Genomic DNA, 19,879 nt, shown 5'->3' on the forward strand with positions numbered 1-19,879 from the left:
CTCTCTGGTTCTCCGTCTCTGCTGTATCTGTTTTTGAGATGATGTCTTCTTGGTTTAGAGAATGGGGCTTACTCACTTCCCCACCCCCCCCCAACCCTCCAGTTGATTACTTGCATCTCCTCCATTTCCTGCACTTCTGCTCTTACCCCACTTCCCCCCAGAGAACAAGGATAGAGTTTCCTTGGTCCTTAACTTTCACCCCACCATCTTGCGCATCCAGCACATCATTCTTTGACATTTCTGCTAACTACAACGTGATCTTACCACTAGCTACATCTTCCCCTCCCCACTCCTTTCTGCCAGCCACAGGGACCACTCTCTCCATGATTGCCTGATTCACTCATCCCTCCCCCTCCCCAGACACTTTCCCCCACAATCGATGGAGGTGTAAACACCAATCCCTACAGCTTGTCCCTCACCACCATCCAGGAACCTAAACATCCCTTCCAGGTGAGGCAGAGATTCACATGGATCTCCTCCAACCTTGTTTATTGCATTTGGTGCACTCGATGTGGCCTCCTCTACATCGGTGAGACCAAGTACAGATTAGGTGATTGTTTTGCTGATCACTTGCTCTGCATATGTTATGGCCATCTGAAGCTCCTAACTGCTCCTCCCTATTCCCACAATGACCTGTCTTCTTTGGCTTCCTCCACTGCCAGGGTGAGGCTAAATACAAACTTGGGAGATAGCACCTCATTCTGCCTGGATAGCCTACAACCTGACGGCATGAACATTGAATTCTCCAACTCCAATTTAATGTAACCTGCTCCTCCTCTGTCCCTTTTTTACTCCCTGCGAATGCTTATCTATCCACCTCCCTATCATCCTGTTTCATCCCGTCCTCCACTCTCTCCATCTGCCCATCAACCACACACTCCTCCCACTGGGACCCTTCCCCTACTGTTCCCATCATCCCACTCCACCTCCCTTATTTGGTTCCATGCTCCAGTTTCTTTTCCTGTGAAATTCCATCATCTGCAGCCCTTTGTTGCCTCCACCTATCACCTCTCAGCCTCAGTTGCTATTTCCACTCTTCTCTGTCTGCATATCAGCTCTTCTCACCTGGATCCACCTATCACTTGTCAACTCTTGCTCCACTTCTTCACCTCACCTCTTTATATGGGTTATCTTCTCTCTATCTTTCAGTCCAGATGAAGGATCTCGACCTGAAATGTCGACTGTCCATTTCCCTTCACAGATGCCGCCTGACCCGCTGAGTTCCTCCAGCCATTTGTTTTTTGCAAGGATGCCAAAGAGATAGAATGGATCCAGAGATTAGGAACTTAAACTACAAGACTGGAGAAACTGTTGTAGTTTCCCTTTAGCATGGAAGGCTGAGAGAAGGTTTGATAGAAGTGTGCAGAATTGTGATAGGTCTAGGTGGAGTAAATGGAGAGGAGCTGTTCCCATTAGTGAATGGTTCAAAGACCAGAGGACAGTTTCGAAGTGATCGGCAAAAAAACTGGGACAGTATGAGGAAAAACTATTTTACATAGAGTGTAATTACAATTTGTGCCTCCCTGCCTGTCAGGGTAATAGAAACAGTTGATCAGGGCTTTTAAAAGGAATCCACAAGCAAAGTAATGCAGATACTGGATATATGAAAGAAAAAAAAATAGAAAATGGTTTAACTATTCAGCAGGTTGATCAGCATCGGTGGATGTTTCAGGTCAATGAATCTTCATCAGCTCAGAAAAACATTGGAAATTAAGCCTTAAGTTGCAAGTAAAGTTTAGGGGAAGAGGCAGACAGAACTAAAAGGAAGATCTGTGATAGGGTGGAGAACAGTAGAGATAGAATGAAACTTATGGTGGTGATGCCGGTGAAAAGAAGTTGGTCAAGGTTAGTAAAAATAAAAAGACGAGTGCGGGGGAGGTGTGTGTACAAGGCACCAAATGAAATCTAAAATTAGCAGGAGAGAAAAATATGAATGTGGGAAATGGGATATAAAAGACAGGAACATCTGGTTATCTGAAATTAGTGAATTCAGTATTCTGTCTAGAAGTCTGTAATGTTCATAGTTGGAACAGTGTAGTAGATCTGGCTAACTGACCAGAGCCCAATGGAACCTGACTACGTGGGGTCGATTTCCTGCCAAAATATTCAGGTTCATGTTGGATCAAGTTTGTCGTGCCAGCCTGACTCAGCCCAGGTCAGTTTGGCTTGGTGTCGGTGGGTGGCAGCTGCATTGGGTGGATTGGTCAGGCTGCAGATTAAGGACTTGACCTGGGACTGCAAGGGTTATTTTTGGGTTTTGATTTCATGTTTGATTCATGTCAGTGGCAGGAAGTGATACAGAGTCACAGATCAATACAGCATGGAAAGCAGGCCCTTCGGCTCAACTCGTTGATGCTGGCCAAGTTGTCTAACTGAGCTAGTTCCACTTGTCTCTTTTTGGCTCATATCCCTCTAATCCTTTCCTATCCATGTACCTGTTCAAATGTCTTTTAAATGTTGTGAGTATATCCACCTCTACCACTTCCTCTGGCAGCTTGTTCATATACCCACAACTCTTTGTGTGAAAAAGTTGCCCCTCAGGTCTTTTTTAAATCTTTCCCTTTTCATTTTAAACCTATCCTCTCTAATTTTGGACTCCCCTATGCTGTGGAAAGGACTGTGGTGGTTCACCTTATCTATGCCCGTCATGATTTTATAAACCTGTTAAAGGTTACCCCTCAGCCTTCTACCCCCCATGGAAAAAATTCCTAGCCTTGCCAGCTTTCCTGTTAACTCAAATCCTCCAGTCCTGATAGCATCATTGTAAATCTTTTATACACCCTTTCTGGTTGAATGACATCCTTCTTATAGCAGGGTGACAAGAACTGTAAGCAGAACTTCAAATTTGTCCTTACCAACATCTTGTAGAGCTGTAACAAGATGGCCCAACTCCTGTACTCATCATCCTGACCAATGAAGGCAAATGTGCCATAGGCCTTCTTCACCACCCTGTCTACCTGTGTCACCACTTTCAAGGAACTATGTACCTGCACCTCGAGGTCTCTTTGTTCTACAACACTTCTCAAGGCTGTGTCATTCACTGCGTAAGTCCTGCCTGAGTTTGTCTTACCAAAGTGCAACACCTCACATTTATCTGAATTACACTCCATCTGCCATTCCTTGGTTCACTGGCCCAGTTGATCAAGATCCCATTGTAACCTTAGGTAACCTTATTCATTGTCCACTGTATCACTAATTTTAGTGTCATCCGCAAACTTACTAACCACGTTACCTATATTCTGATCCAAATTGTTAATATTATTGACAAACTGAAGTGGACCCAGCACTGATCCCTGCAAAATTGGCCTTGCTCCAATTTAGGACTTTAACTTGTGGACCAGTCCTATCTTTTTCCAAGACTATTTTAAAACTAATAGAATTACGGTCACTGGTCCCAAAGTGCTCCTCCACTGACACTTGTTCTAGCTTATTTCCCAAGAGGAGATGCATTTGCCCCTTCTCTAGTAAAATCTCTCTACATATTGATTGAGAATTTTTTTCTGAACACACTTTGTAAGTTCCTCACCATCCAAGCCCTTAACACTATGGCAGTCCCAGCCAATGTTTGGAAAGTTGAAATCCCCTGCTACTATAACCATATTATTCTTAAAGCTGTCTGTGATCTCCCTTTGCTGCTCTAATTCCCACTGACTACTGGGGGACCTATAGTACAGTCCCATCAAAGTGATCACCCCTTTCTTATTTTTCAGTTCCATCTATTTAGCCTCATTGGATGATCCCCCAGGAATATTCTGTCTAAGTACTGCTGTGATGTTCTCCCTAATCATAAATGCAACTCCCACTCCTCCCGTACTTCCACCTCCATCCTTCCTATAGCATCTGTACCTTGGAACAGTCTTCCCAGTCCTGTCCCTCTCAACCATGTTTATGTAATAGATATAATATGCCAGTCCCATGTACCCATCCATGTCCTGAGTTCAACTGCCTAACCTGTCAGGCCTCTTGCATTGAAATAAATGCAGTTTAATCTATCTATCTATCTTCTCTTACTCCCTTGCATGCTCCCGCCTGTTTTGACTACTGAACTTGCTCTATTTAACTACTGTATTGGCCTCAACCTTCTCATCTGCTTCACTACTATTTTAGGTCCCACCTCTCTGCCAGATTAATTTAAACCCTCCCGAATAGCTCCAGCAAATCTCTCTGCCAGGATATTGGTCCGCCTCTAGTCCCTATTGTACAGGCCCCCTCTATCCCAGATCGCAATAGTACAAAAATCTTAATCCCTGCCCTCTGCATCAGCTTCTCAGCATTCATCTAGCCTATCCTCCTGGTCCTACTCTCACTAGCACTTGGCACTGGTAGTAATCCAGAGATTACTACCCTTGAAGTCCTGCTTTTAACTTCCTGCCTAACTCCCTACATTCACTATGCAGGACCTCATCCCTCTTTTGACCTCTGTCATTGGAACCAACATGTACAATGACCTCTGGCTGCTCACCCTTTTCCCTTGAGAATTTTCTGCAACCGCTCAGAGACATCCTTGATCCTGGCACCCAGAAGGCAACGTACCATCTTGTTTGCAGCCACAGAATCTCCTGTCTGTGCCCCTAACTATTGAATCTCTATAGCTCTCTCTGGCTTCGCCCTCCTCTGCCGTGCATCAGAGGCAGTAGTGGTGCCACAGACCTGGCTGATGCTGATGCTCTCCTCCTACAGGATATCTTTTCAATAGTATCCAAAATGTGTTATTGAGGGGAATGGCCTCAGGGGATTCCTGCACTCTCTGCCTATCCCTTCTACCCCTCTTGGTGGTCAACCAGCTACCTGCCGCCTGCTCCTTAGGAGTGACCACCTCACTAAAGCTCTTAGCTGTGAGGCTGTCAGCATCATGGATGCTCCTGAGTGAGTCCAACTGCAGCTCCAGCCACTTGGCAAAGAAGTGGATAGGAAGTGTTGCCCAGGATTTGGGAAGACCTTACTGAAGGTCAGCTTCAAATTTACCTCAGTGTCATTCCATGGGGCAGATGAGGGACTTAATTTGAGCTTGGAGGGCCTGATTTGTGTGTAGATGTCAAGTATGACTCCATGTTAGTGTCCAGATATGATATTCTGGAAATGTTTCCCAGCTGGCTAAGGAAAAAAGCTTAAGGGCTTCTGCATAAGTCGGTTCAGATTATCAAAGTCAAAGTCGAGTTCACTGCCATATGCACAAATACATGTATGCACAGGTGCAATATAAAGCTTACTTGCAGCAGTATCACAGGAACATAGAATAATATAAGCAGCGTTGACAAGAAAAACATAAATTAAACATAAAATATACACAATTTTTACCAGAAAAAAACACAATTAGAACAAAAATAAACGAAGTCCGTTTTAGTGCAAAGTGATCAGAGTAGCTAAACTGCAGTGGTGATTAGGGTTTTGCCGGTTGGTTCAAGAAACAAATGGTTGAAGGGAAATAGCTGTTCTTGAACCTGGCGATGTGGGAATTCAGGCTTCTGTACCTCCTGCCCAATGGTAGCTGTGAAAAGGTGGCCTGGATGGTGGGGATCTTTGATGATGGATGTTGCCTTCTTGAGGCAGCAACTCCTGTTGATACTACCAATGGTGGGGAGGGATGTGCCAGTGATGTATTGGGGAGAGTCCACCACTCTGCAGCTTCTTGCATTCCTGCGCATTTGAATTGCCCTCCCAGACCATGATGCAACCAGTCAGGATACTTTAAACAGTACATCTATAGAAGTTTGTTAGAGTGTTCGGTGACAAGCCGAACCTCCTTAACCTCCTCATAAAGTAAAGACGCTGGTGCGCTTTCCTTATGATTGTACCTAAGTGCTGGGCCCCTGACAGGTCATCCGATATGTTAATGTCTGCGAATTTAAAGCTGCTGACTCTCTCTACCACTGATCCCCCAATGTAGACTAGCGCACGTTACCCTCCTTCCGCTTCCTGTAGTCAACAATCAGCTCTTTAGATTTGCTGATGTTGAGAGAGAGGTTGTTGTGGTACCGCTTATCTCACTCTGGTAAGCTGATTCATTGCCACCTGTGATTGGTCCAACAACAGTAGTGTTGTTGGCAAATTTGAAGATGGCATTAGAGCTGTGCTTAGCCACACAGTCATGTGTGTAAAGAGAGTAAAGCAGAGGGCTAAGCACACAGCCTTGTTGATTGTGCACTTGTGTTGATCAGCAAGGAGGAGATGTTGTTACCGATCCTCACTGATTGAGGTCTGCTGATGAGGAAGTCGATAATCCAGTTGCAGAGGGAGGTACAGAGGCCCATGTCTTGAAGCTTGTTGATAAATTTGGATGGGATGATTGTGTTGAACGCTGAGCTGTAGTTGATGAACAGCAGCATGATGTATGAGTTCCTGTTGTCTAGATGGTCCAGAGCAGAGTGAAGAGCCAGAGAAGTTGCATCTGTTGTTGATCTGTTGTGGCAGCAGGCAAATTGGAATGGATCCAGGTCATCTCTGAGGCAAGAGCTCATTTGTGCCATAATCAACCCCTCAAAGCACTTCATTATGGTTGATGTTAGTGTGACTGGACGGTAGTCATTGAGGCAGGTCACTATGCTCTTCTTGGGCACCAGTAAAATGGATGCCTTTTTGAAGAGGTGGGAACCTCAGACCACAAAAGCAAGAGGTTGAATATGTCTGTAAGTACTTCAGCCGCTTGGTCAACACCAATTTTTAGTACTTGGCCAGGTACGCTGTCTGGACCAGATGCCTTTCGTGGATTCACCCTCTTGGCTATGATCAGGTTGAATTTGGATTGAGAATTAATTTTATGTGCCAACAGGTATCTACATCATAAGTTGCCAAATACAGAGGTAAGAGTGGAAATGGGGTGGATAACAGAAGTGTCGGGCAACTGGAAGCTTTCGGTCACTTCTGAAAACTGAATGGAGGTTTTCTATACAGCTTGGACCTATGCAGGTTCCCTTAGCTACATCTTTTATTTGGAATAAATGAGTGGAGTTAAAGGAGAAATTATTCAATATGTGATCAAGCTCAGCCAGAGGGAGAGTGATGATCGAGGGGAACTGCTTGGCCCTCTCTCCTCCTTTTCTCTTACCCTTGCACTCCCTATTCACTCTTCCATTTCTTCTCTACCAATATCAACTCCACTTCTCATGGTACCTGTCTTTTACCTTCCCTTCCCACATCCAAGATCCCAAAAGCTCTTTTCATGTAAAGCAGTGACTTTTTTCTAATGAAAATAAATGATGGAAACATTAAGCAGTTCAGGCAGCATCTGTGGAAAAATAAACCGAGTTGTTGTTTCCGGTTAAAGACCCTTCGTCTGAATTGGTTTACTGGTACTTGTTTCTTTTGTGAAGAGGCCAAAGTGATATAGATTGCATTAGTGGAGGAGTGAGGGGTGGGCAGTGATCTGACAATAGGGATGTGATGTGGGAAATGTGAAATCGTCCATTTTCTAAGGTAAAATAAAAAGGAAGCATATTATCTAAATGCTGAGAGATTGCAATGTTCTGAAATGTAAATGGATCTGAGTGTTATTATGGATGATTCTCAGAAGGCCAGTAAGTTCTGTAAGTAATTAGGAAAGCAAACAATGTTGTCATTCAGGAGGTCAGGCAGTACCAGTGGGGAGAGAAACAGAGTTGGCATTTTGGGTCAAGGGCCCTTCGTCGGAACTGGAAGATTTGAAGGTACAATAATGTAGAGGTGGGGAGAGGTAGAGAGAACAGGGAATGCCTGTGGTATGTTGCAGACCAAAATTGATCAAATTGTTTGCTCAATTTGGTGACAATGTTGGTTAAAACCTGGTTACAATGTACTTCATGCTGCCCACCCCCACCTCCTTTTTTTCCCTTCTCTCCATGATGTGGCTATACTACTCTTGTGTCTATTTGTTTTTTTTGTGTGTCTCCACTGGATAATTTTGAAAGTAGTTGCTATCTTGACATCTTCAGTGTAAGGTCCTTGACCTGAAACAACAACTCTGTTTCTTTCCCCCACTAACTGCCTGACCGACTGAGAATTTCCACACTTTCTGCTTTTGTTTCAGATTTCAAGCATCTGCAATTTTTTGCTCCAAGGGGAATTGACTGCAAAAATATGGAGGTAATGTTTCAATTATATAGGGAATTGGCAAGACCATACCTGGAGTACTATGTATATTAGTTTCCTGATTTAAGGAAAGATGTTAATGCTTTGTAAGCAGTTCAGAGGATGTTTTCTTATAAGGAAAATTTGTACAGGCTTGGCTTGTAACCACTGGAGTTTAGAAAAGCAAGAGGGGACTTGATTGAAACATATAAAATATCGAGGGACCTTGATGGGGCGGATTTGGAGAGAATCTTTTCTCTTGTGGGAGAAACTATATCTAGGGGTCATTAAAAATAGGACGTTGCCCATTTAAGACAGAATTTGAGAGTCTTTGGAACTCCCTCCAAAGGGCAGTGGAGGCATAATTTTGTATATTTTTGAGGCAGAGGTAGATAGCTTTCTGATAAACTACGGTATGAAAAGTTACCACAGGTAACCAGGAATGCTGAGTTGAGAATACAATCAAATTAATAATCTCATTTGATTGTAATCGCAACTCAGAGAGCCAAGTGGCCTACTCCTGCATCTAATTTGTATGTTTATTACACCTCATTTGGTGCTCACAATGCAGTCTCTACATTCGGGAAGCCAATTGTAGATTGGGTGATCGCTATAAGGAGCACCTTTATTTAATCTGCAGAGGTGACTCCTGAGCTTCCAGTTTCCTGTCACTTCAGTTCTCCATCCTGCTCTGACTCTGATATCCCTTTCAAAAAGAATTGGATGGACACTTTAGGGAAAGTTTGCAGGGTTGTTGGGAAGTGAGACTGATTGCTCTAAGTCACTTCCTATGCCATAACAATTTTGTGATATTAAGGGAACATTAAGCCAGCTTTCAGCAAATACCTTGCATCTTTCAATAGAAGTGACTCTGTAAACTTAAACTTATCATCTCACCGCTCAATTGCTATACTTTGCACCAGATTTGTACTTGAAAAATGGGGGCAATGCATACTGATTTGTAACCTCAAATTTTGCTGAAAGCCTGAACTTGAGGATTGACTCCAAAATAAAATTTACACTATCTTCAATATGCTGAAATTCTTACAGATCATGTAATACATTAAAATAATCATCAATGTCTTTTATATTTTGTCCATAGTCCATTATGAGGCTCAATAGAGAAGGCACTATATTCAGCCATTTATATGTAGATTGGATTTTGAGCACTTGAGAATATATCAGACCTTATTTTTTTCTTGTTCAGTGGTGTGAATATGGGCAATGAACAACTATTTAGTCTTTTTGTCCTAAATGTTTTAATCTTGGTTTTATGTGGTGTGAGGAGCAGCTCTCAAAACATCAATACACTTTGATTAATTGTATTATCACTGCATATATTTGCATTGTCTGAAACCATGTATCAGTTGGTGTTTTGTTACAGAAACAGAAACCATTCTGAATAAAAATTCATTAAGAACTGCAATCAACAGTGGAATGGTGATCGTAGCATTGAAGTGTGTAATCACTGAAGACAAACTCATTATTAGCAACGATCCATAATATTTATTCCAGACGATTCTTCTCAAATTACTGTTGAAGTCTTCTTTTCCATTAGTGTACTGCGGACATTTTAAGTAGCCTTGGATGAAGTATTAAATACCGAGCACCAAATTTAAAGGTCTCATGAAATGTACAGACATAGAGAATTAGAAATTACTCCTGTCCTAGAGAGGTCCAGGAAAGATAAACTAGAATGGTCCCAAGGATGAGGGATTTCAGTTTTAGGATTAGATGAGAAGCTGGGTTTGTTCTCCATAGAGCAAAGAAGGTTCAAAGGTTTTATAGAAGTACACAAGATCACAAATGGTCTGGGTAGAGTAAATAGAGAGAAGTTGTTCCCATTAGCAACTGGTTCAAACACTAGGTAAAGTGAACTTACAATTTTGGGCAAAGTTATACGTATGTGGGATGTGAGGAATTTTTTTTTGTTCCAGAGTTGTTATGACATGGAAGTCACTAATCAGCATCTTCAAAAAGAATGGCATAGGTACTTAAAAGAGAACGGTTGCAGAGCCACAGGGGAAGAGCAGTGGAATAGTACTGATGTGATAGCTCCTCTAGAGCTGGCAGAAACACAGTGGGCTGTTTGGTAGCCTCCTGTGCCGTGATGATTACATGAGTATGTTAACAAATAACTTTTATTTCATTGAACAGTTATAGTAATAATTATCTGAAGTCAGACATTAACATTATATTTGAGAAGGTGTTTTCATTTGCTGAGGAAGACCAAAATTGTGAGTTACAAGATAGAAAATAAATCCAGGAGAAATTATTTTTATCTGGACATTGGTTTGAATGTAGAACTGGAATAAATGGAGTAATTGAAGCTTAGATGCTTGAGAAATACATGAGAGAGAAAATAGGATATCCAATAGGGTTAAATAATAGGAGGCTTGTGTGGAGCATAAGCGAGGACCACTTGGGCCAAATAGGGTGTTTCTCTACTGTAGACCCTGTGCTACTCTATTTCATTTTTAATTATGTAGTGGGTGTATTTTAGTATTGTTGTGCCAGATTGATTAATTGTCCTTAATCTCAAGACAACCCTTAAACCAGAAGCAGACATTTTCATTTGACTTTCTGAGATACTGCAGCTAGATTTTTTTTCTAACTATACAGGTCTTCAAGGAACTGTCATGCAAAACACATAAAGAATCAAGAGGTTAGAAATAGAATCTTAAGTGGAATCAGAAGTATTCCTAGTTCTTCTTTGGAATGTTGATCACTAGCACATGTGATGGGTTGAATAGCCTATTTATAAATTATTCTGAATTATTGTAACAAAATCTTTAGTTGGAGTTTCTATGGTGAAACAGCAGCAAGGTTATAGTTTAGGAGTTTAGGCTTAAGAGTTGAAGAGCAGGGCTATTTTTTGTGCCCTGTCCAACATTTATTCCTCAACTAATATCTTAAAGAAACATCTGGACAGTATCACTTTGCTGTTTGTCAAACTTGCTATGAGCAAATTATCTGCCACATTTCCCAACATTACAAAGACACTGCACTTCAAGCTAGTATTTAGCTTGCTGTGAAATGCTTTTGAAGGTACTGAGGTTGTGAAAAGTGCTGTTTAAATATATGTAAGTGCAGTAGTAATTTATATTGTGAAAAGTGTTGATTCTTCTGTGACTATGGTACGGGTATACTAAACTGTTCAATAATGAAGAAGCAATGATAGTAAGCTTATCCAGTTCCTTTGATGACATTACAGCCTGGCAGTGCCTTGACTAATGCACAGCATGTCTCAAAGCAGTGGGTTATATAACAAAGAATGATCATCAATATAATTTCCCCCTTCCTAGTGGTTTTAGCTGCCTGTTCTTTGACTTGGCAGAGGTACAACTTTAATTGCTACCATTAATGTAAAGCTTTATTGGCATGTTTTGTCTTATTATTTCAGATAAAGACACATTAACTGAATCTGTGTATAGAACCAATAGCCTTTTCTCATAGTGTGGGGTTTGCTCGTGTTCCTTTATAACACGATGGTTTCGAGACAATAACAGATACCAGCTGGAGCCTTAATAATCTGGATCCATGTAACATTAGTAGTTGTATATTGGATGGGCTATCCATTACCAAAACATAAAACTTAATAGCAGTGTGCATTAAATTAACAATGCCAAGCAGGTGGTAAAAGGCTTGCATTATATTTCACATAATTTAGTTGCATGGTATTATTTACTGGGATAGGTAAACTGCTATTCATGTTTGAGATACAGCATAACCCAAGGTTCTGAATACATATTACATTTCCATTTGCACTTTTCCTCATAAATACCGAGTCCCCCAGTGCATATGACAGTAAATTGTGAAAGGTGATTTGAAAATTGAAGATTTGTGTTTTTGGGTTTTCTACCATGGGCACAAGTTTTGTATTTCATTAATTGTACAAATACATTTACCTATTTATAGAATGAGTTGCTATAATATTCAGAAACGTTTTTGTCCAGTGATATTGCTGCTACAAGTCTGGAGTATGTAAATGTGATAAGTATATCCCATTTTTACTGCCTGCACACTGTATGTTCCTGCCTGCTCAGTCAAGTGCACAATCTTTCCATTCCAATTTATTTCATTCAGTGGTGGAAAGGGTGAGCAGCTTCACGTTCCTGGGCATCAACGTCACAGATGATCTATCCTGGGCCCAACACACTGATCCAATCACGAAGAAGGCACGCCAGCGTCTCTACTTCAATAGCAGCTTGAGGAGACTTGGTATGTCACCAAAGACTCTTACAAATTTCTATAGATGTATGGTGGAGAGCATTCTGACTGGTTGCATCACAGCTTGATATGGAACCTCCAATGCACAGGATCACAAGAGGCCGCAGAGGACTATAGACTCAGCCAGCTCCTTCATCAGCACAACCCTCCCCACCACTGAGGACATCTTCAACAGGTGGTGCCTCAAGAAGGCGGTATCCGTCATTAAGGACCCTACCCATCTGGAACATGCCAATTTCTCGTTACTACCATCAGGGAGGAGGTACAGGAGCCTGAAGACCCACACTCAATGATTCAGGAATGCTTCTTCTGCTCCGCCATCAGATTTCTGAACGATCCATGAACCCATGAACACTACCTCACTACTTTTTTTGTTCCACTAATTAGTTATTTTTGTAATTTATAGATTTTGATGTCTTTGCACTGCTGCCACAAAACAACAAATTTCACGTTTTATGTCAGTGATAATCTGATTCTGATTTTAGGATTGCAGATTATTTTAAATTGTTCATATCAACATTCACCATTAGTAAAAGGCAGAAAGGTTTTTTTTATTTCCATTGATTTCTTTGTTGGCATATCTTGCTCTGATCTTCCTACCTTGGCATAGTGCAACTGGAAAGGGAGATCAGTGTGCTCGAGTGCTTACCTTTTCTGTCTGTGAGAACAGCATGGAATTTGGCTTGAAGTTGACTCTTTCTGCAGTATTTTCTTCTGCTTTAAGCCCCCACACTCCTCCCACCTTACCTGCCAAGTGATATTTTGATGTCAAGATTACAGCAGTATGGGTGATGGAAATTGGTTCTATTTAATTCTATGGCACCTGCCTCGATCCACTGATCCCTCTGCTGTTCTACATCTTTGTTTCAGTGTTGAATGCTGATAATGTTGATGAGGGGACATCAGAGACTATATTGAAGGAGTGTACTCGATCTGACAGTGCTTGGCAGCTGGGTTATTATTGTAATAGTTGTCTACTTCTGGCAATTAACAAATTGCTTCTATAATTTGAATAACCTGAATTATTTATGTTGTTCTCCCTCTCCAGCTTCGTGATTTCAACAGTAAACAACTTCTCTTTGCAATATGCCCCAAATTTTCTTTCAACTGTGCCATCCATTGTTCCCTCCCACCTCCCTTAAATGTTAATCAAGCTTGTTAGTCAAGATTTTGGTCATGCCCAAATTATCAGAAATGTAATATGAGGATACATGATTGGAAATGGTTATATCATCTTGTTCTGTGACCAGCCAATCAGATCAAACTCTTACATCAGCAAACCAGAAAGCATGAAAAAAATTAATGAAGATAGTATATGTTAGAAATACTTAGCAGGTCAGTCTGCATCTGTTGGAAAAGAAAGAGAGCTAATGTTTTAGGTCGAAAACCTTTTGACTTCATTCTGACGAAGGGTCTTGTAAGACTAGATTGTTCTGGGTCAGAGAGGTTATTCAGCAGTAAATTTGTTGTAGTATGTATAAACTAGGTTACATCTAGTTCAATATTGATGAAAATCTTGGGTGTTTCTAACACTGAGAATAAAGATGAAGTTCACATTAAATCAGTGAGTCCATGTTGAGTGCATCTGTGAAGACTGCATCAGCATTCTGACAGCAACATCTGGAATTCTACATTCAACTTTATTTGAATTTGCCAGAAGTTCCTGTTAGTTTTAGAGTAATAATAAAGCCTGCTGACAATCTTGACATCATTAAAATTCCAGATTATGTGCAAATATGGTATTCAAATAAAAACAAACAGTAAAAGATAAAAATATCATTGAATGATTAGAGTCTATTACATAAAAAATGTCCCGATTGTGAGCAGTCACTTTTTTGAAAAAGCTTATACTTATATTATTAGTTTGCTTATTGGGTGCTGCAACTGCCAGGTGATGCACAGCAGATGGTATCAGCCTCGTTGAGCAATACTGGACAGTTTTGTTTGTTTTCAGTTCCTGCTTGCTCAGTACACCCTGTTTTCTCCCATGTAGGGAACTGAAGCAGTTTTCTCGGTGATAAAGCTTTTCTTTGTTTGTGTTTTAGATGCTATTTTGGATAGTTAAATAGTTGTGTGCCATGATTTTGATGTGAAGAAGATAAGGCTGTTGTTTGAAATTGGAATCAGTAGAGTGCTGATTCATTATAGCACTCTTGGTCCTCTAGCCTTAATACCTACAAGTACATACCCCGCTGCACTTTTAAAAGAAATCTTCTGTGTGTGTGCTGCTGTGCGGAAGAGGGCAGGAGTTCTTGCCAGGTTACCAATGAAGCAGCGTCACCTGTTAGTAATGCGTCTCTCAATATATAATGTTAAAATGATGTCCTTTTGCAGTGATTCCATTAGCGCTCTTGTTTCTTGGAAATGCATCCTGAGTGCGAAACAAAGTACCAGTGTATCTGCAGTATAATTGAGAAATGTGGAAAATTACTGGCTCACATTTAATTGTTAAAATGCTGAGTCTCGAGCTAGGTAATGAATTTGCATGAACAGTAACGAATCAGGAAGTTAGTAAGGTCTTTCCTGAAATTGTAGAGAGGGGTCAGTGAGTGGACGTCGGATCAAACACTTCTTCATTGTACTGAGGAACTTTTGCATTAATGGAAGTGCCATTCTTCAGTTGAGATGTAAAATTTGTTCCCATGTCTCAGAAAATTCCCATGGTGTTATTCAAAAAAAGGTGGAGAGTTCTTCCTGTCACTCTGATTTAGCTATGAGTTCTAACCATAGCTAAGCCATTTATCCATGCAGTTTGTGGGATGTTGTTATAGTTATTTGTCTGTAATACCAATGGCATTCCATCTCGAAGTAATTGATTGTGAGGCTTTTTGTTAAGTGCCTCTTCCTGCCAGGAATTTGTTTGCAAAACTAATCTGTCATCAGAGAGTTATGCTTTCTAAAATTATATGTCTTGGCATTCTACATACTTGCTTACTTGGATGCAAAGACTTGGGAAATGCAAAATTGCAATTCATGTTCCAGTCTTTGATATAATGAATCTCTTTCAATTGATGTGACTGCAATGTATGCATACATATTTGCCATTTTACGGTCAGTATGGTACCACAAAAGCTCTGAGAGCAACATGAAATTGATCTACTTATGATGGCTTTAGAGAGGTGTTGGCCAGGGCATTGGATAAACTGAATACTGCAGCTGGGTACAATTTTAACCTGACCCACCCACCTAGAAATTGATGAGACCAGTAAAATGTGGCTTTAGCCCTTTTATCTTAGTTAGTAGAGACCACTTGATGGGTTATGCCCCATTCCATATATTTCCCTTCAGGCAGTTGAGAGTATAATTATCATTAATATTTTAACTTTAGGTTGGAGTTTCTGCTTGCACACTTATTTGTCTGTGATTCTCCTTTATGCTGCCATCCTTCAACTATTATAGGGCCACAACTATTCCAGAGCATTTAATGTTACCTTTCAACTGGCATGTTGCCTGCTTATTTCACCAGTTTATTTGCTCTCTGAAAGTCATTATTTTCCATTTTAATTACGTTTTTTTGTGGATCTGAAGTCACATTTAAGGACATCTAATTTTCTTCTCCAAAGGACATAATCAACCAAATAGATTTTTAACATTAGTGAACTAGATGGCATCATTAATAATTGTGGCTTCTTTTATTCCAAATTTATTTAATTAACTGAAGTTAAATTCTCCAGCTGCTATCTGGGGATTAAGCTCTGATATTACGGTCATTTGTCCCATCCTCTGGATTATTGGTTCAGCAACATAACTATTATGCTACCATACCCGATGTGTTGCTTTGGCTATGCAATTCCATGTAAACTTTTTTTTATTGGTTGTGTCAAGCCTGAAATAGAGCACATAACCCTTCATTGGCTTGAGATAAATGGATGGCTTTAATAATTAATGATGATTGTGTCTTTCCTTTAAAATGAAAGTAATTTTTAAAGCAGATGGTTGATGATTTGAGAAACCTAGAATATGTAGTAAAGCTATTGTTAACTTTCAATTAGATTTTATCATTAAATTTCTTTTAAAATGAAGTTAAAAGAAAACAGCTGGAATTCTTGCTTTGCAAAATTATATTATTTTAGAACATAGTGACTGTAGTCAGTCTCACTCTCTTGATGGACCTGATTTAATGTAGATTATGTACTTAATATTCTCTAGAGGGGTATGAGTGTGATTACCATATATAGTCCTTAATTATGTCCGTTAGTTCCTTGGACATTCATCTTTGAAATGCAAGGTTATTTCAAAATAAATTTTATTGTAAAATGAGAAAAGAGCAGAGATGCGAAACAAATGAACAGACAAAACAACTGCAAATGTTGAACATTTGTAATAAATGCAGGTCATTGTAAATGCACAGTTGATCAAATGTATGTGACATGGACATGGGTGTTTTATTGGGATTACATCATCTCTGTAATGGCTCTTTTGAAGAACTATCTAAATGGCATCACTCCCCGACTTTTTCCTCATAACTTTGTACAGTAGCGTAGTGGTTAGTGCGACACTATTACAGCACCAGTGATCGCGGTTCGATTCCCGTCGCTGTCTGTAAGGAGTTTGTACGTTCTCCTGTGTCTGTGTGGGTTTCCTCTGGGTGCTCCGTTTCCTCCCACATTGCAAAGACGTACGGGTGGGTTAATTTGGGTTTAAAATGGGCGGCGCGGACTCATTGGGCCGGAAGGGCCTGTTACCACGCTATAAATAAAATTTTTAAAAAATTTAATTTAATTTTCCCTTCTGGTATATTTTCAATTCTTTTTTAAAAGTTATTATCAAATCTGCTTCTATTGCCTTTAATGCAATGCATTTGGATCTCAACAACTTCCCATGTAAATTGTTATTCCTGAAGTTGCTGCTTATTCTTTTCCCAAATACCTAAAACTTATGTCCCTGATTGTTGACAATTATGTAAAAACTCTATGAAAACCTTTCATCATATTAAAGACCTCCATACAATGTCCCTTTATTCTCCCCTGCTGCAAGGAGAAGTTGCAATGTAACTAAACTCATTCATCTCCGGTACTATTCCAGTAAATCTCCTCAGCACCTTAACATGCTATTTGAAGTCAAACCATTCTCCATCTGGGCTCTTATCATATTTCATTAAAGGCTTGGAATGACTTTGGTGCTTTTGTACTCAAGCCTGTATTTATAAAGTCAAGGATCCCATACACCACTTACAAAAACTTGTGCAAATAGGGCCCTCTCTTCTTGCACCTTTCTTTTCTTGTAAGTCATTATAATTGGATTAGAATGCTTCTCTTCATTTTCCTAGCAACATGAAACAGTCCTCTGCATTAACTTTCATCTGGCATCATGTCTGCTTATTTCACCAGTTTGTTTGTCCTGTGAAAGTCATTATCATCCATTTTCCTATTGGCAGTATTTCAGAATTTCATGGCATTGCAGACTTTGAAATCTTCCCATTTACGTACAGATCTATGGCATCATATATGAAAAAGTCCTTCGAGAATGCCCTTTAAATTCATTTTTTTAAAACATGATTCAGTTATTCTGCAACAAGATAATGTTCATGAAAATATATTAATTAATTCTACAGACATATTCTTGACCATTTCCGGAGTATATTTGTGCGAGGAATCTTGGGGAACTTCCATAATTTTTGAGTTTAGCAACCAGAATAATTTCTTCCTTTAAATCTCTACAACCGTAGTTGTAAGGAGAGATTGGATAGGCTGGGAACATTGGAGGCTGAGAGATGACCTTGTAGAGGTTTGTAAGATTATGAGGGGCATAGATAGGATCATTAGCCAGAGTCTTCTTCCCAGTGCAGGGGAGTCTGGAACTCAAGGATGCAGGTTTAAAGTGAGAGGGGAAAAAAGATCTGAGGGGTGGGTTTTTCTTCACAAAGGGTGGTAGTTATTTGGAATGAGCTGCCAGAAGAGACAGTAGAGGCAGATACTATAAAGTTTAAAAGGGATTTGGGCAGGTACTAGGATAATGTTGTGAGGAAAGGTTCTTTGAGATCTTAAAAGTAGAGGACTCTGGACACAGTCTTTGGAATTTTAAAAATGATTTATTCACAAAGACAAACGCAGGAACAGAATGAACAGGAACGGATGCAAACTCACACGCACACACAGGTGATCACAAAACATGGTGGAAATCACAACAGGGCGAGATGTGCGCACACACACAAAACAAACTGGCTACAAACAAATCAAGGAAGAAACAATATGACCCCTGCCACTCTCCTTGACTCAGTGCAAGCATCAGCTCTTTGGTCCCAGGAATCCTTAACTAATTACCCTTAGGTAGTGCACAGCTTACCTTAACATCCTCAGAGACAAAGAGGCAGCAAGCTAACATGTGGCACTTTTTATATTGCTGAAGGGCTGGGGGTGGAGCCAGCCCAGGTGATTCACAAGCCAATTGCTCGGGGCCAAGTGCAAAGGTGTTTTACAAAAGCCAATGGTTAGGTGTGCCCAGAGGGGCAGGGGTAGAGCCAAACCCTGATTGACAGTGGTGTCACTTCCGACCTGATGAGCAATGCTGTCACTGTCACATGACAGCCACGACCTTTCACGCTTCACATGACAGCTATGACCTTTCACACTACAGATAGGAAAGGCAAGCAAATGGGATGAAGGTCATTAGCCATTACAGTCAGCATGAGGGCCTTAAGAGGATTCTATCTTTACCCCCCCCTTTTAAGATACCCCTAAAAACTGCTCTCTTTAATTACACTTCAGTCCTGAAGTTTATTTATTCACCTCAGCATCAGTCCATTTAATTACTCTCTTGTGAAATGCCTTCAGATGTTTTATCTTCAGGCACCTTGAAAAAACTGTTGAAGCATTTTATGAGGCTATGCTATATTACTGCAGTAGTAATGAGGACTTTCAGTTATGAGGAGGGACTATAGAAGTCATCACATTTTATTTTGAGCCAAGAAGAGTAAGGGAAGATTTAAAAGGGTGCTGAAAATTATTGAGGAAGATCTTGCTGGACATGGTTTACCACTGGAGTCAGAACCCACAGTCCCCACGTGCCTATTCTCACCTGGGCTGGATGGAAAGGTAGTTCAAGATGAAGGGGCAAGGTCTCTGAGGTGACTGGGTTTCAGACAGCATTGTCCACGTGGCCTACAAGTAAATGATTTAAAAACTAATGTTAATTAAAATACAGAAATACTTGTAAGTAAATATAAACACTGAACTAATGTAGAATAATTTTAAAAACTACTTCTCCTTTACCTCCTATTCCTCAGGCATAGAATCCCCTTTGAAATCTCAAGGATTAATATCCTAAACCATGTTTCACCTGGCATAGGATCTGAGTGGCATTACCCTGTATAAAGCTGCAGAATTCCAGCAAGACTGGGCTCCACGTGGATTCCAGCAATGGAATGTATTGACAAATGCTGCACCATCTGTTACGCAGTAAGTCTTGGACTTGTGCATTCGACTGGACAGTGAAAACAGTTGCAGTAGTAATTTTCAAAAGGGAATTAAACATATGCTTAAAAAAAAGCATTTTGCAAGTCCATGAGGAATGAATGGTGGAGTTGGGCCTGTCGGTTGCAATTTCAAGGAGTCATCATAGGCACAATGGGCTTCTCTCAATGCCGTATAATTTTATGTAAGTGCAA

General features: G+C 40.4%; 1 protein-coding gene across 27 annotated transcripts in view; it reads left to right on the forward strand.

Moving 5' to 3' along the window:
• nrxn3a (neurexin 3a) overlaps window positions 1–19,879 on the forward strand; it is a 1,776,465-nt gene that overhangs the window by 15,935 nt on the left and 1,740,651 nt on the right. The window contains exon 1 of one of the 27 annotated variants that reach the window (XM_052031012.1): window positions 8,009–8,058. The exons of the other annotated variants lie outside the window; for them this stretch is intronic. The gene's annotated coding sequence lies outside the window, so the exon portion shown is untranslated. Of the gene's footprint in view, window positions 1–8,008; window positions 8,059–19,879 lie in introns of those variants that run through there. 27 annotated transcript variants of the gene reach the window in all.

The sequence above is a fragment of the Pristis pectinata genome, chromosome 1 (assembly GCF_009764475.1).
Source record: "Pristis pectinata isolate sPriPec2 chromosome 1, sPriPec2.1.pri, whole genome shotgun sequence".
Classification (NCBI taxonomy): Eukaryota; Metazoa; Chordata; class Chondrichthyes; order Rhinopristiformes; family Pristidae; genus Pristis; species Pristis pectinata.